The sequence below is a fragment of the Podarcis filfolensis genome (genome assembly GCF_964270895.1).
Source record: "Podarcis filfolensis genome assembly, chromosome: 15".
Lineage (NCBI taxonomy): Eukaryota > Metazoa > Chordata > Lepidosauria > Squamata > Lacertidae > Podarcis > Podarcis filfolensis.
In genome coordinates this window covers 2,639,092-2,657,234 of record NC_139618.1, presented here as the reverse complement: position 1 = coordinate 2,657,234, position 18,143 = coordinate 2,639,092, and the positions used below count along the sequence as shown (strand labels likewise).

Genomic DNA, 18,143 nt, shown 5'->3' with positions numbered 1-18,143 from the left:
CTTTAGCTGCAATTCTTGTACTGCATGGGCTCGGACTAGATGGCCAACTCTATGGTTCCATGAGAGTCATAATACGCTTTAAACTGGGATGCTTTTGCAACCTGCCCTGGAACCATTTGATTCAGGGAGAGGCCTCGAAGCACAAATAATAAACATATCAGCGACCCGCCTGCCACGTATGTCTGGGCACCAGGTGCCCATCAATCTGTCATGTCGCTAGTGCTTGTCGAGGAAGGAACACCCGCTTGTCTTTTATTAAAAAGCTGCCTTTCAATTCTCTCCCGCCCACTCGCCTGCCTTCAAAGGACTGGTGTTCTTGACATCCGGTACAAAAAAACCAACACATGGGAAAAGCAGAAACGGCTGGCTAAGATTAGTTGCCGGGGGCCTCTGCTGGGAGACAACCCCTTAACCCTCTCCTGGTGCAATGCTGCGATGCGTTTGTGTTGAAAGGGACAAAGTATCGGCTGATAAGGGTTACGGATGGGAGTCATTCTCCTCTGCAAATAATTCTGCCATATCTCTGCACAGAGCTTTTGACCAGCCAAATTCAATCACCCATGAGGCAGATACACAGAGGTTTGCCCATACTCAGAGGAGGGTGCCCGTCGCACCCCTGCGCGGGGCCCACTGCCTTCCACTGAGAAGGCACACCTGCGACAGATGTAGAGCAGGCTTCTCCAAAAGGAGGCAGGTGAATTTTTTTTTTTTTAGCGCTCCTCAAAAAGCAAAGCAAAGTCCTATACGGCCTAGGACCCTCGTACCTACAGGACCGTCTCTCCTGGTATGTCCCACAGAGGACCTTACGGTATTCAAACAAAAACATCTTGGAGGTCCCGGGCCACAGGGAGGTTAGGCTGGCCTCAGCCAGAGCCAGGGCCTTTTCAGCCGTGGCCCCGATCTGGTGGAACGCTCCATCACAAGAAACTAGGGCCCTGCGGGACTTGACATCTTTCCGCAGGGCCTGCAAGACAGAGCTGTTCCACCAGGCCTTTGGCCAAGGCACAGCCTGACCCCCTCCTTTGGTAATCCTCACAGAACTCTAGCCCAATGGTTGCCATTAATTTGATTCTGAATTGATTTTAGAATGAACTGATTTTAGAATGCTGTGTTACTTTTATTGTTGTTAACCGCTCTGAGCCCGGCTTCGGCTGGGGAGGGCGGGATATAAATAAATTTTTATTATTTATTTTTTATTATTATTTTATCAGGCAGAAGAGCAAGATGTGCCTCGAAGCTTCGGGCGGTGGTCCAAACCGAAACCCCACAGTTCTTTGACTAAAGCAAAAAGATAGATGGGTCAAAGAAAGGCTCTGGAGGGGGGTGTTATGGGGAAGGGGGAGGTTGTCACATCTTCCCTACCGGGGGTTACAGAAGTCAGGAAACAGCAGCAAAGCTAAGATAGGACTAGGAGAGGTCGAAAGAGACACTCCCTCGAAGCCCGTTGGAAACCGCAGCGTTTGAGAGATACCAACCTCCTTGCCTGACTCATCTCGGTCAGACGCAAGCCGGCTTGAGAGGCGGCAAATTTTCGACTGAATGGTTTTTCTGTAAGTTATTTGATGTCCCTGGATGAAAGTGTGATTATAAAGAATGGGGAAATAATAATAATAATAAAAAGGGGGGGGAGAGGTGGCAAAGGAAGCCAATAGATGGGGAGGATGGCTGACGAAGATGAAGATTCGTGAAACACATTGATGGGGAACCCAAGCAGGTGCCAGGGAGCCTGGTGGATTCCCTGCTCTCCGCACCCCCAGCCCGCAATACACACACCCGGTGCTATTTTTCTCACCATGAACACCTCCCTCGTTCTCTCAGAATGGCAATAGTGCCCCCGAGAGGTGCCAGAACTGAGTTCCTGTGAGTTCCCCCTGGGGAAAAAACCCTGTGTTGTTCAGTGAGCAAATCCAGCTTGGGGGGGGGGAGAGAATTTCACCAGCCTGGATCTCAGGGCTTCTGCCTCGCAGAAAAGGCCCTGTGATGCTACAATTTAAAAATGTTAACGAACTAGGCCACCGCAGGCATTTGACAGGTAATCGATATGCAATCAGCACTGCTGACACCCAGCAGGAAAATAGTTTCCTTAGCATGAGAGAGAGAGAGATGGGAGAAGAATGGCTGGGGGTTTCTAATAGGGAAAGCTACAGCCCATGAAGCACTCCTTGACTGGCTTCTTTTGGGCTTGAAAGAGCCAGGAAGAGCAGTGGCTGGGAGTTTGGCTCACAGACTTTAGACCTGTGGGCTGGGAGCCTCAGGTAGATGGAGGGGAGGTGAACAAAACCCAGTCGGCACTGCCTGGCAATACTGTGAAGACAAACTGGACTTCTCTGGAGAAAAGTGAAATACAGAGACAGTCCTATCAGCTTGGTTGGTAGAGCACGAGACTCTGAATCTCTGAGTCGTGGGCAAAAAGATTCCTGCGTTGCAGAGGGTTGGACTAGATGACCCTTGGGATCCCTTCCAACTCTGCAATTCTATGGTTCTACAGGAGCCACCGGGAATTGATAAATATTGTTATGAGTTTGGAGGGGGAGGAGGCTGTATGCAAGATCCTTCTAACTCCTGGATCAAGCAAGTGTTCGAATATAAGCCAGACTAGCTTCCTGCATTGAGGCGATCGCTTGGGTGATGGGCCATTAAGAGAGCCAAGGAAAGGGGCTCTGAGTGAGATGCAAAATGCGGGGGGGGGGGGCCTTGCTAATTCAGGTTAATTAGAAGGACAAAGCCAGAGTTTGGTGTTGAGAGGCAGTGAAGCGACCGAGAAGCACCCTAAAGACATCCCAGCTTCTGTTGTGCCGCATTCCCAAAAGGAAACACAGACCTCTTGAACAACAACAAGGCATGCAACAAGGCCTATTTCCCAGTTATCCCAATGCATGTATGCGTTAATTCCCCCCCCCCCCCCCCCGAGCTCGATAGAAGGTGAGAGACAGCTAGAGGTCCAGAAAGGTAACAGAAGCTGCAGAGTGGAGTTGGGGCAGCACTGGCCCTCCAGGTGCTGCCAGAGTCCAACTCCCAGCAGACAGCATGGCTGAGGGTCAGGGATCACAGAATGACAGAGCGGTAGATTCTAGCCTGACCCGCTGCAATGCAGGACTCTCAGCTAAAGCATAACCTCTGCTTAAAAGCCTCCAAGGAAGGAGAAGCCACCACCTCCTGAGGGAGACCATTCCACTGTCGAACAGCTCTTGCTGTCGGAAAGTTCATCCTGATGTTGAGTCGCAATCTCCTTTCTTGCAACTTGTTTCAAGTCCTGCCCTCCAGAGCAGGAGAAAACAAGCTCATTCCCTCTGCCATGTGACAGCCCTTGAGAAATTTGAAGATCCCTATCATATCTCCTCTCGGTCTCTACTTTACCAGACTAAACATACTCAGCTACTTCAACCCTTCCTCATCTGGCTTGGTTTCCAGGCCCTTGACCATCCTGGTCTCCCTCCTCTGCACACCTTCCAGCTTTTCAACGTCCTCCTTAAATTGTGGCGCCCAGAACTGGACACAAGGCTCCAGGTGGGGCCTGACCAAGGCAGGAGAGGGACTATGACATGGGTAGGCAAACTAAGGCCCGGGGGCTGGATCCGGCCCAATCGCCTTCTAAATCTGGCCTGCAGACGGTCCAGGAACCAGCGTGTTTTTACATGAGCAGAATGTGTCCTTTTATTTAAAATGCATCTCTGGGTTATTTGTGGGGCATAGGAATTCGTTCTATTTCCCCCCCAAAATATAGTCCGCCCCCCCTGCAAGATCTGAAGGACAGTGGACCGGCTCCCTGCTGAAAAAGTTTGCTGATCCCTGGACTATGACTTCCCTTGACTTGGATACTACATGAAGGAATGATGGGAGCTGGGTTAGCCAGCCCTGGCCCAACAGTTACAAGAGTCTGCCTTTGTTAGTGCTCCAGTTTGCAATCTCATTGCAGCCTAACCCTGATGCCAGCATTCTCCCGCTTTCTCCCCAGCCACACGCAGAAACCAGTGAGCTTCTGAACACCCCATCCCACTCTTGGAGAAATCCAAGAGGCCTTTTGCATCCATACAATCTACCCCCAGGGATGGAGGCAGTCTGCCTCTCTGAATACCAGTTTATGGGCACATGGGGAAAAGGGTTCTGTGTTGCCCCTGGGTCCTCCTCACAGGCTTCCCATTGGGGGCATCTGGCTGGCTGCTGTGAGAACAGGATCTCGCACTGGGCAGGCCCCCTTGGGCCTGATCCTGCAGCAGCCAGGCTCTGCCCCCTCTTATCTCTCAGCTGGATCTGAAACTTTACTCCACCCACCTCCCTGGCTCTGTAGATTTCCTGGCAAACGGCAGCCTTGCATTCCATGAGGGACAGAAAGGAGTTTTTGTGTGCGAAGATTTGTCGGGATGCATCAGCCAGAACTCACTGACACGTGGGGAGGAGGAGGAGGAGGAAGGAGTGATGAAAAGCCGAGCTTTTGCAAGAAGCTCCCCCAGTTCGGTGAGCTTCTCTAGATTTACTGCTGTTTTTAAAAGTATACCTGCCATATATTTGCAGAATAACTCGCAAACCCCTGGGACTCAAGAGCGTGACACCCTGCGCAGGACAGAGTGACGAATGGGCCCTGGGGCAACGTGGGCTTAAGTGGAACGGCTATGTCATTTTCGTTGGTTATTTAAGTGTGTGAAAATTATTGTTTACGGTGCTAAAAGTAAATCCTTAGTTCTTTTCAGGCAGTATTTATTTCTATCCTACCTGCATATACCCCACAGCCTTAAACAGGAAGCTGCCCTTTTACTGAGCCAAATCCGTTGGTCTATCTAGCAAGATTCTGGTCCTCATGGTTCTGAATTAAGGGGTGGTTTAATAGTTGAGTCTGTGAGCTGGATGCTTTTTTAAGTCTGGAGACTGAACCCGGACCCTGCAGCATCCAAAACACGGGCAGTCTCACAGAGTTTTCTAGCTAAGCATTGTTCACCTTGCTCAGTACTGCCTACACTGACTGGCAGCAGCTCTCCTGAATTACAGACAGGGAGTTTCAACTAGCCTGACCTGGAGATGCCATCAGGGACTGAATGCAGAGAAAACGCTCTACTATGAAGCTACGGCTCTTTATCATACAAAGAACTCAAGGAAGGTCGCTGCATCCAAATGCTACATCAAAACCAACCCATCAAAAATATATTCATCTGTTGCATCTTCTACACAGCATAGGCTGATGCTGACAACTCAAAACACGTGGGGGGGGGGATAAATGTTTCTACCTGGTGCCAAAAGATAGTCCATGTCGCACCAGCCCAATCTCAAAGTGGCCGGGGAAGGATATTCCACAATTGGGGTGCCACCACTAAGAAGGCCCCGTTGTAAGTCATGGTAGGCTGCACTTCGTACCTGACCTCCCACCGACCTGGTTGGTGCTGCATACCTGGAGGAAGCAGGGTAGTGGCGATGCTCCTGCTGGCACATTTGAACTGCACTGCCGTTGCATCGCTCCTACCCATCTCCACCATGGGATGCAGCAGCGACTCAGACATCAGGAGGTCTGGCAAGCCTGCCCACAAGAGAACAACACTCCACAAACACTTATCCCAGTAGCCGCTGCAATAGCCCACGGCAATTACTTCTGGTTGGAGAACAGGACCGCAAAGTTGGGAATAGTGTGGATTACACAGAAGAGAGACATTTTTGGGTTTGCGTATGGGGCTTGCTGATCAGAAGGTCAGCGGTTCAAATGCCCGCGATGGGGTGAGCTCCCATTGCTTGGTTCCTGCTCCTGCCAACCTAGCAGTTCAAAAGCACGTCAAAGTGCAAGTACTGCTCCGGCGGGAAGGTAAACGGCGTTTCCGTGCGCTGCTCTGGTTCACCAGAAGCAGCTTAGTCATGCTGGCCCCATGACCCAGAAGCTGTATGCCGGCTTCCTCGGCCAGTAAAGCGAGATGAGCGCTGCAACCCCAGAGTCGTCCGCGACTGGACCTAAGAGTCAGGGGTCCCTTTACCTTTTATTGGTTCAGGTGGGTTTGTGTTAAAATGAGAACCCAACTGAGTTCTTCTCCCCCATCCCTACTCACTACACATATGAATAAAAAGTTAAAATGTTGAGGTTTGGTCCAAGGTCACCTGGGAACCTTTGTGGGTGAATACAGGATTTGAACCCAGGTTTCTACATAATCTTAATACATCACAAGGAAAAGGCCTCTCTCCTTCCTATTCCTTTTGGGTGGAATGGACTATCTCAGATGATGGAGGAATCTTCTCCAGTGGAGACAGGATGACCATCTGTCAGGGATTCTTCAGCTGCGACTCCTGCACTGCAGGGGGCAGGGCTAGATGACCCTTGCGGGTCCCTTCCAAATCTAATATTCTATTATTCTGCCAATCGATCTCGCCAGACGATCCCTAGAGCTCTAGGAGACATAGTCAGTGCTGAATACCAGTTGCTGGAAATCGCAAGTGGGCAGAGAGCTGCTCTTGCACTGAGGTCCCATTTGGGGCATCTGGTTGGCCACTGTGGGGACAGGATACTGCGTTAGATGGGCCTGATCCCGCACCCAGGCTCTCTTCTGATGGTCTAATGTAATAATAAAATGCATCCAAAAACCGAAGAATGCTGGAAGGGGCAAAACTATGAAACAAAGATGATTTGAGGAGTGGGTGGGGAGGTGAATAGCCCCTCCTCCTTTCACTCAGTGCAATAAGAGCATTGGAAGTGCCTGGGCTGGATCAGGCCAAAGGCCCCCCTATTCACAACCATCCTGTTCCCCACAGTAGCCAAGCAGGCGAATTTGGGGAGCGCAACAGCCAGATGTGAAGTCACTGGATATTCTCCTACGGTGGCTGGCAATCTTGGGGGCGCTGCCCTTACACATGGAGGCTCGTATTAGCTGCCATCTGTGGCTGACAGGAGAGGGCAGGCATTGCTGCCCACACAAGGAATCTCCTCATGTGCTGTGACCCGTTCAACAGCAAAGGGGAATTCCTGAAGATGTTGCTGGACTCTAAATCCCATCAGCCCCCAAGCCAGCCTGGCCGGTTCCCTGTCCTGCCTGCCTTCAGTTCTGCAGCTTTTGCAATATACCCCCCCACACCTTTTCTCACCTGCTGCCATTGGGAACGCGACAGAAGAAGTCGAGGCTGCTGGATGAGGCCAGTGGCCCACCTGGGCCAGCCTCCTGTTCCCACAATGGTCAAGCAGGTGCACATAGAATCCTAGAAGTGACGTGATCCCAGAATCATGGATTTGGAAGGGACCCTGAGAGTCATCTAGTCCAACCCCCAGGGTGGGCTCGAACCACCCACCTTCTGGTTAACAGCCAGATGCACTGACCCACTGCACCCCACGGGAAGCTCACAAGCTAGCAGGACCTGGGCATCCGCTGCAGCTCTCCCCACCTGCGATTCCCAGGAAACTGATGTTCAGAAGCGCTTACTACCTCCAGTCGTGGAGGCAGAACACAGCCACTGTGTCTAGGAGCCATCAACAGACTTCTCTTCCAAGAATAAGAATAAGAATAATAAATTTTATTTATACCTTGCCCTCCCCAGCCAAGACTGGGCTCAGGGCGGCTAACACCAGGTATAAAAACAATTGATACAACAACATTCTTGGCAATACATTCATTTTTATCACAGCAATACGGCCTAGCAATGAAAGCTTCAGATTTGACCATATTTCTAAATCCTTTTTCACTTCCATCCAACATTTTTCATAATTATCTTTAAATAAATTCACATTCTTAGCAGTCGTATTAACCCCCAGGTATTTCACTCTCTTAACCAATGTTAATCCTGTCTCCTTCTGAAACCTCTCTCTCTCAACCTCTGTTAGATTTTTCTCTAAAACCTTGGTTTTTAACTTGTTCAACTTGAATCCCGCAACCTGAATGTTGTTTCTGTTTCAAACACTGCAAATTTTGGATAAAATGGACTGTTTCAAGAAGTGGCAGAGAGATATTTCTAGATTTGTCTGGCAGGGCAAGAAGCCCAGAATAAAATTTAAAATATTAACTGATGCAAAAGAAAGAGGTGGATTTGCCCTGCCAGACCTTAAACTTTACTATGAATCAGCTGCATTTTGCTGGCTGAAAGAATGGCTGCTTCTTGAGAACACAGACATTTTGGATTTAGAAGGTTTTAACAATGTATTTGGGTGGCATGCATATCTGTAGTATGACAAGGTCAAAGCGCATAAAGCATTTAAAAACCATATTGTCAGGAAAGCATTGTTTAACGTCTGGACAAGATATAAGGACCTACTTGAAAATACTTGAAAATAAAACCCCAAGGTGGTTGTCACCGATGGAAGCGAAGGCTCAGAAAAAGCTCAATATGGAGGCCAAATGGCCGAAATATTGGGAAATTCTGGAACAAGAGGGAGATCAACTGAAATTGCAGAGCTTTGAAAAACTAAAAAACAAAGTGCGAGATTGGCTTCATTATTATCAAATAATGGAGGCATACAATTTGGACAAGAAAATTGGCTTCCAGGTGGAAAATCAAAATTGGAAACAGAACTGTTAGATCCCAAAACTAAGACTCTGTCAAGGATGTATAACTTGCTGTTAAAATGGAATACTCAGGATGAAACGGTTAAATCTGCTATGATAAAATGGGCACAAGATGTTGTACATAATATTATGATGGCTGACTGGGAACAGTTATGGACCACAGGTATGAAGTTTACAGCATGTAATGCCTTAAGAGAGAATATTATGAAAATGATATACAGGTGGTACATGACACCAGTCAAGCTTGCAAAAATCTATCATTTGCCCGATAACAAATGTTGGAAATGTAAAGAAACTGAAGGTACATTCTTTCACCTTTGGTGGACGTGCCCAAGGATTAAGGCTTTCTGGGAGATGATCTATAATGAAATGAAAAAGGTATTTAAATATACCTTTTTGAAGAAACCAGAGGCCTTTCTCCTGGGCATGGTCGGCCAATTGGTGCCAAAGAAGGATAGAACTTTCTTTATGTATGCTACAACAGCAGCAAGAATACTTAGTGCAAAGCATTGGAAGACACAAGATCTACCCACCCTGGAAGAATGGCAGATGAAGGTGATGGATTATATGGAACTGGCGGAAATGACTGGCAGAATCCGAGACCAGGGAGAAGAGTCAGTGGAAGAAGATTGGAAGAAATTTAAAGACTACTTACGGAAATATTGCAAAATTAATGAATGTTAGAATGATGTCGGAATGAATCTATGTGGTTTTAGCAGTAATGTTATAAAGGAGTATGTAAAAATGGGTTGTTAATAGGTGAGAATGTAAAGTTACAATATATTAAGATAAATGATTAAGATAAAAACAAAGATGGAAAGGATTTGCTGAATTAACTAACTGAACTGGAATACAAAAAAGGGAGGTGTGAGGAGGTCAAGGAAACAAGCAAATGAAAGATATGATATGGAAAAACTGATTTGTTTTTATTTGTTTTAATTTTTCAGTATTTTGTATTTTTTGTTTTATTGCTTTTTCTTATTTCTGTAATTTTTTGAAATTTTAATAAAATATTATTTTAAAAAAATAAAATAAAAACAATTGATAAAAATACAACTTAAAAACAAGATTAAAATACAACATTAAAATAATGTGTGTTGTCCTCTTTTAAAGCCATCCACGTTGGTGGCTGTCACTGCCTCATGCGGGAGCAAGGAGAACACGAGACCCTTGAGATCTGGGGGTGATGGGCTTCCCCCCAAAAGGAACCCTGGAAACTAGTTATTTTGCAGACTATGGAGGATGGGGCTGTAGTTCAGTGGTACGGCACCTGCTTTGCATGCGGAAGGTCGCTGGTTCAATCCCCAATGGCGTCTCCGGGTAGGGCTGGGGGAGAGACTCCCTGCCTGAAACCCTGGAGAGACGCTCCCGCCAGTCAGTGTCGGCAATACTGAGCTAGATGGGCCAACATTCTGCCTCAGTGTAAAGCACCTCCCTGTGTTTGTATTTCGAATCAGCCCCTCAATTCAGAACCACAAGGACTTTGTGCTTTGTTTTTATTTGGTCTGGCTCTGCATGAGGCAGATTCCTATGCTCTCATTTAAACCAGCTCTTCAACACAAGGCCTGGAATCTCATTTTATTTTTAGGGGAAGGACTGTAGGTCACGGGGAGAGTCTGCATGGTTCAATCCCAGGGCCAGGATGGTCCCTCCTTCTGAAACCCTGGAGCGCCGCTGCCAGCCAGTGCTGGCAATACTGAGCTTGATGGACCAGTGGTCTGACTCAGCAGAAGGCAGCTTCCCATGTTCGGACCAGACTATGTTTATTCATGAAGCTCAATGTCATCTGTTGCAGACAGAATCTCTGCCATGCCAGAGACAGGTTTTCCTACCCCCCATCTCCCTCCTCCCTCTCTGGTCCTTTCTGGGGATCGAACCTGGAACCTTCTTCCTGCAGGGCACCTGCTACATCTCCTGAATTGAGCTAAAACTACTGCCACCTGTCTTCTCTCAGCCTTCCTCATTCCAGGCAATCCATAGCAGAGCAGCCCTGGAGAACGCTCCTGGGTTGCTGTTGCTAAGCAAACTCCAGGGGAGGGAGAAGCCAAACTCAGGTGGAGCCTCCAGGTGCAGAGAGAGTGTACCCCCAGATGCTAGAGTAAAAAAAGGAGTGGAAGAGGGGAGACATGCTGCATATGTGCCCCTGGGCTTCCCAGGAGCGCCAGCCCGGCTCTGTTGGAGAGGCAAAAGCCAGGCTGAGATGGTCTGATCCAGAGATGCTTTTGCACGAAGCCGAGAGACGCTCAGCCCGTCTCTGTCGCTAAGGAAACTCCGCAGAGGTGGGGAGGGGGGAGCAACTGACAGCAACCACAGCAGGTCCTTTAATCCGGCTAAGCACACATGCATGCACAGGAGCCTCTGCTAGATTCAGGAGACACAGGGAGGTGAAATAATATTATTTTTTTGCAAAGCGTGTCAGCTTCTGCAAGGAAAAAGGGAAGCCACGTTCCACGTCTTCTCTCTCTGCAATCCAGCGGAAGGGCGCGGGAAGGTCTCGGAAAAAGCAGAAGCCGAGCAGCCTTTTTCCGGCAGGGTGCTGGCTCAAAAGGCTGGGGAGGGGGGAGAACGTACGGTCCAGCTCCCCACCCCGTTGCCCCATAGGGGGCTATTTCTAAAGCATCCCGGAATCCCCACCAGCTGGCAAAACACATTGGGGGCCAGAGAGAGAGAGAGAAAGAGGGAGAGATGCATCTCTCCATCCCTGCCGATAAATAACATTTTAAAAATGCGGAGAGGGGGACTCACTTGTGCCGTGGGATCGCGCTCTTTGCTGCATCAACAGGAGTGCCGTCCGCCTCCAGCCTCGCCTGAGCAGCATCTGCACACCAGACTCAGAATGCAGAACTCTGTGGAGCTTCTCTGGTCGGAAAACCACATTGCAATGAAGGGGAGAGAGAGAGAGAGAGAGGCTGCTTGAGAAATGATTCACAGACGGAAGCTTACGAGGGTGGTGGTTCCATTTCTTTCCCCTCCCTTTCTTTTTTTGGCATTCAGTACGCACATACACACACAGGCAGAAGGCAGCTCACTAGCGGGCTGCGAGGAAGGGGGGGGAGGACCAGCCAGGGAGCCTACCTGGACCAGAGGAGTTTCGGGGGCGGGGGTAGATTTCTGCAAAGTGGAAGGGATGGACTTCTGCATGCAGTACAAAATTAAACTTGCTCCAGTAGGAGGCAGGAATGGCCACCAACTGGGATGGCTTTAAAAGAGGCAAATTTGTGGCTAGGCTGTGCCTCCATAGTGAAGGCAGCAATGCTTTGGAATACCTGCTGCTGGAAACTGCAGGAAGGGGGAGTTGCTCTTGTGTTCGAATCCTGCTTGTGGGTTTCCCACGGGCATCTGGGTGGCCGCTGGGAGAACAGGATGCTGGACTGGCTGGGCCACTGCCCTGACCCAGCAGGCTCTTGTTATGGTCTTAGGTCCCAGATCCAAAGGACTCTTCTCTGTCTGACACCCTCGAGGGCCACTGGTGGTCTCAGCAAGACAAAGGCAAAGCCAGAAGGATAATTGTTATAACCTGGTGCAGAGGGCAGGCACTTGGGTTTCCTGTAAGCGTTGCTCTGTGTCTCACACACTCAGCGATGGTGACTCAGATGAACATGGCAACGGATTCCCTTTGCAAAGGGGGGAGGGCATGGCTTGCATGCAGAAGAGGTGCCAAGTTCGATCCCAGGCAGGGCTGGGAAAAAGATTCTGAAAAGCTTTGTATTCTTATGATAGAGACACATGCAATTACAAATGTATTGGAGAGGCAGAGAGCAAATGGAGGTCCCCTCGCTCTTTTCTAATGCTAGAGATCCAGGTTGGCCATTGGATTCAGGACTGACCAGCAGGAAGTGCTTCTGCACGCAAGGGTGGGATTAACCTGTGGAACTCATTGCCACAGGATGTCAAAGTCGTAGAGGATAGGCCTAGCCAAAGGATACCTAGCCTTGATAGCTTCATAGAGGCTCTGCGTGCAGGAGAATTTTTTTCTTCTGCGTAGGCACGCAAAAGCACAGGAGCAGGTTGCTGACCTCACTGTCCGGCGCTCAGATCCCGATTAATGTGTGCAACGGGCAAGATCAAGGCCGGCTGCCCGAAGGCTGGCAGAGGTGCTTCTACAAAGCAAGGACCCTGTGTTGCCCCTTTTCCTAGCCCTGCCTGGCAATTACACCTGCAGGCTTCTGCATCGAAGCAGCTGCTCAGCTACTGAGCTGTCCCAAGATCCTAGCCCTAAACGGCCTCGGCCCAGTATACCTGAAGGAGCGTCTCCACCCCCATCGTTCTGCCCGGATGCTGAGGTCCAGCGCCGAGGGCCTTCTGGCGGTTCCCTCATTGCGAGAAGCAAAGCTACAGGGAACCAGGCAGAGGGCCTTCTCGGTAGTGGCGCCTGCCCTGTGGAACGCCCTCCCATCGGATGTCAAAGCGATAAATAACTACCTGACATTCAGAAGACATCTTAAGGCAGCCCTGTTCAGGGAAGTTTTTAATCTGTGATATTTTAGTGTATTTTTGGTTTTCTATGGAAGCCGCCCAGAGTGGCTGGGGAAACCCAGCCAGATGGGCGGGGTACAAATAATAAATAATAATAATAATAATAATTATTATTATTATTATTATTATTATTATTATTATTATTATTATTATATAGTCCTCATGATTCTGAACGAAGGCAGATAAGGCACTCTGCCTCTGAGCTTACACGCCTTCCTTGGCTGTATTTAATTCCGACCCTAAATAAGACTCCAGACTCAAAAAAGGACATCTTATCTCCCTCTCACCACTGCGTCCCGGAGAGCAGCTGGTTCCATCTATCATGCCAGGCTGTTTGCGCTCTCTCGAATTATTAAAAAAATTGCTAGCTTCCATGCTAAAAAAGACAGCAAGGGACCTGTGTGGAGAGGGCTTAACTTCAGACAGCTGTGCACAATTATGTGGTGGACAGCTATAAACAGGCCAGCCGATTCCTCCCTAGTCAGCTTCCCCAAGGCTGGCTTAGCAAGAGGCGCCACTGTACCCTCTCTTGGACCAAGGGAGAGGCTGGGAAGAACCAAGGCGCTTCCGTGTGCTAGGCAGAAGTTCCTCTGGTGCTCCTGGCCTGCACCAACTCTCTGAAGATCAGCAACAGTGGAGGGTTGTCCCCAAGGCTCTGTGTTTCAAGGGATCTCTGGGGAGAGCGGCCTCTTGGTGGGGGGTTCACCTCCTCACTTGGGGCGCTTGAGGGGCGGGATGCGGATCAGGGCCTGTGGCGGAGGGTGGAGTTTGAGGTCCCACCCCTCTTGTGGGGTCTGAAGCCTGTCTCCCTTCCCCCACCCCAGTCTCAGAAAAGGCCAACAACAAGGTGACAAGGAAACTTCCCACAATTCCTCAGGGTGATGCCGGACCAGGGGCATTGTGGGAAACAGAGAGGGTGAGGTTATATCCAGCCATCTCCCAGAGCTGCTCAGAGCATCAGGCAGGAAGGAATAACAGTAAGAAGGGGTCCTTCTGGGACCCCTCGCTGCTGTGCAAGTTGTGGTGCCAAAGAGCAAAGTTGTGATTGAAACGAGAGCACGGATGGCGAGGTGAAAAAGGAACAGGGAAGCCAAGACACACAACAGCCAATCTGGACTTGGGTTGGACTAGATGACCCTTGGGACCCCTTCCAAGGCTACAACTCTTTGATTCTACGAACTACCTAAGGAGACTGGTCACAGTGTAGATCAGCCTCTGCCCATCACTGCCACCAAAGGAAGCCCCAAGTGACTTGCAGTTGCAAAATTACATAACTATTTAAAAACAGTTAAAATGAGCAGAATTACGCTTTCCGGAGAATTTAAGCTCTGCTGTTGTGTTTTTAAAAGGGGACGCTCTGCAGGTTTCTAGTCCTCATGGATGCAGATGTGCCCTTGAAAGCAGACAGGCGACTCCTAGAGAAATCTCAGGAGCCAGAAAGCTTGCCAAATAAGATTCCCAGTAATAAGAAAGGGAATTTTTTTTGGGGGGGTGGGTGTAGGTGGGAAGATGCCAACCTGCTTTGCAGAGCAGCTGCCTCCTCCTTGTGACAGGAAACAGGGCCAGTGGGGATAATTTGTGGAATGCATGTACAGTTGATGAAATGCAGGCTTCTGTGGCGGAAAAAAAATCTGTGTTTCCTTTTAAAGAAGTTTTTGCAACACCCTGTTGGTCAACTGTACTGTGGTCAAAGGTACAACAATTTTATTTTATTTTATTATTATTTCACAAGATTTATCTACTGCTTGGCTGTAAAAAAAACAAACTACTGTACAACGCCCTCCCACCAGATGTCAAAGAGAAAAATAACTACCAAACTTTTAGAAGACATCTAAAGGCAGCCCTGTTTAGGGAAGCTTTTAATATTTAACAGGTTATTGTATTATAGTGTTTTGTTGGAAGCCGCCCAGAGTGGCTGGGGGGGACCCAGACAGGTGGGCGGGGTATAAATAATAAATTATTATTATTATTATTATTATTACAATGATCAAACTTCAAAACACTCCACAAAAAGAATAAAACAATAAAACTGTCAATAAAAAGACAGTTAAAAACAACCCCTCAGGTATTAGTAATTAAAATTGATGGTGGGCTAAAAACAGATTTATGTCTGCACCCATGAGGACTAGAAACCTAAGTTTCTCTCTCTCTTTTTTTTAAAAAAGCATACACCTTCTCCTCCTTTGCCCCGCAGCATGCAAATTTAAGAGCTTCAGTTAAACAGAAACACAGTGGAAGGGACTTGTGAAAACAGCTTCTTCCATTATTCTGCCAGCGGAGAAAGTCAAGGAGGGAGGAAATCAGTTTTTTTAGGCTCAAGGGAGCTGTTACAAAAGAACGCCAAGCAGCTCTTGGCTTCCTGGCTGCCTTTTCCAAGCCTTGTATTTTTGGACGCAGGGTGGTTTTCCACACAACCACTTTTAAGCTTCCCCTCCCACCCCAAAGAGGAAGAGAGCACTTAGCAAGCCAGAGGAAAGAAATAATAATAGTGATGATCATCATCATAATGATGAAAAAGAGAAGTGCTTGAAAAACAGGGGCAAAAAGAAGAAGCCGCTCATCTGGAGACTGTTCCCCTTTTCCTTCTGAGCTTGCACACTGAATCTGTTGGCTTTGCGGACGTCCCTCAAGTGCAAGGAAACAAAATGAAGCTATTGCCACTCAATCCAGTCTCTGTGATTATTTATTATGATCTGATCTGGTATTTCTGTCATTAAAGTATTCATACATTGCCTTCTCATCAGTGTGCAGCAATATAAAAACATTTTTAAAACACACACACACACACACAAAACAGTTGTTAAAATTACTAGCTGCTGTTATGTGTCCGTCACTGCTCGCCCTGCAGAGGGTGGCGTTTTATGCCACGATCTCTTAAATATGGGCGGCCGTTTTAAGCAAGCTTGATTGCAAGAAGCTGCTCTGTATCGGGTGGCCAACAAATTAATTAATTGCCTGATCCATCGTTGCTGGGATAGGGTGTAAGATGACCAAAGAATGGAGGCATGCCATTCCTTCCAAACTGAGCAACTGCATATTTAGAATTAAGGAGCAGGGTGTTCTTCGCCCACGAGGCAGAAGGAGGAGCACAACTCAGTGGCAGAGCAACTGCTATGCATACAGAAAGCCCTCGGGATCAACCCCCAGCTGAAACCCGGGAGAGCAGAGCATAGAGAACACTGAGTTAGATGGACCAATGGCCCGACTCAGTATAAGGCAGCTTCCTAGGTTCCGATTCAATCCGCCTCACGCTAGGAACCATGAGGACTAGAACCCTTATTCCCAAGGGAAGAGCTCAGTGCGACCGCGCCTGCTTTGCACGCAGAAGGTCCCAGGGTTCAACCTGGGAATGTCCCCTTGTCTGAAGATCTGGGCTGGGGGAGAGAACCCCAATCTGAAATCCTGGAGCGCCGCTGCCAGTCAGTGCTGACAATACTGAGTTAGATGGACTTAGGGCCCTCGTATTTATGGGACCGCCTCTCCTGGTATGCCCCGGAGAGGACCTTAAGGTCCATGAATAATCATAGTTTAGAGGTCCCGGGCCCTAAGGAAGTCAGATTATCCTCCACCAGGGCCAGGGCCTTTTCAGTGATGGCTCCGACCTGGTGGAATGCTCTGTCCCATGAGACCAGGGCCTTCTGCAGGGCCTGTAAGATGAAGCTATTCCACCTGGCTTTCAACTTGAACTTAGCCTGATCTTTTATTCCCCTTCCTCCCCTTTTTATGAAGATTACCCGCTCTGGGATCCCACAGCTAATTCTCCCCTGGTCTCCTTGCTGGCCCAAATAGGACTAATTTAGCCAGCTAGCCCAGGTCTAATGTTTATTGGATGGATTTCCCCTCTAAATTGATTTTTGAGTTCTGAATTTATTGTTATACGTGTTTTATACTGTATTTTATGCTATTTTTTTGTTGCATCAATTAAGTGTTTTAAATTTGTTGTTAGCCGCCCGGAGCCCGGTTTTCTGAACCGGGAAGGGCGGGGTATAAATAAAAATGTATTATTTCTTCTTATTATTATTTATTAAACAGCATAAGGCCACTTACTGTGCTGTTACGGGACAGGGCTGTTTCTCAGAGGCAGAGTGCCTGCCTGGCATGGCCCGGGGTTCAATTTCCTGAAAGTATCTCCAGTTAAAAAAAGAAAGGGGGGGATGAAGGTGGAGAATCTAGACTAGAAGATGATTTGGTATAAAAGGCGGCTTCTGATGCCTGCTGGATTCACAACACAGAAGCGGGGAGGGTCAGGAAGCCGCTCTGCCCACTCAAGGCTTAGCTCACAGAAAGAGAAACTGAGGGACGCTGGCAGGGAAGGGAGACGTGGACTCTTTTCAGAAACACTGGCCATAATCACAAGGGAAAGAAAAGGAAGCCACAATGTTTGGACAGGCCCATAATTAGACGGCGAGACGAAGGCCCTGATCCCTCTCTGACTGAAGCCTCCGAGCTGGCAGAAGACGAGGCAACAGTCCAGTTTAAACCACAGGCCGTTCTGAGGGCTAAATGCTGGGGCTGTAAATACCACTAATAAACTATCCACTCCCAGTCCTTGTGGCCTGAAGGAATGTAGAGATAGCAGGGGCTACAGAATAAGATCTGCCTGGAGTTACTGATGCGAGGAAACTTTGGGAGCGGATCCTGCCAAGTTTGACAGCGTGGCTGCCTCCGAGGGTGCTCAGCGGTCCAGGCCCAGCTGAAAAGAAAACAGCTGAGTCGTCAGCCGGCTTCCCCTGCGTCATCGCACAAGCTGAACTGCTGATTCCTCAGGATTTCGGACCCGCCGACGCAGTGGGCATGGCGCGTGGGTGGAGCAAGCAAAGACACGAAACAGGAGAAATTGGCAAGGGGTGGGCAGGCAGAATATATCCAAGGGCATATGGAGAGCAGAAAGTCCCAAGAGAGAGAAAGAGAGTTGAGTTGGATTGCTCAGGGAGAGAAAGAGAGGGATCAGCGTTGTTGCATAACCAAAAGCACCACCTCTCTGGGGGGAACTTGAGCATTAAGAGCTTAGGGAGACATCCAGGGCTGAGAGACAGACAAGTGTTCGTATGGATGCAGCTCTGAGGGCCTTCTGGCGGTTCCTTCATTGCGAGAAGTGAGCTTGCAGGGAACCAGGCAGAGGGCCTTCTCGGTGGTGGCACCTGCCCTGTGGAACACCCTCCCAGCAGAGGTGTGCAAGAGTGTGTGGAAGCTAGCCTGAAGTACAAA

At 48.7% G+C, this 18,143-nt stretch overlaps 1 protein-coding gene across 1 annotated transcript in view; it reads right to left on the bottom strand.

Annotated features, from left to right (window-relative positions):
- SPECC1 (sperm antigen with calponin homology and coiled-coil domains 1) overlaps positions 1 to 18,143 on the bottom strand; it is a 108,508-nt gene that overhangs the window by 88,187 nt on the left and 2,178 nt on the right. Inside the window, exon 2 of the mRNA XM_083587549.1 lies at positions 11,205 to 11,318. The gene's annotated coding sequence lies outside the window, so the exon portion shown is untranslated. The remainder of the gene's footprint in view (positions 1 to 11,204; positions 11,319 to 18,143) is intronic.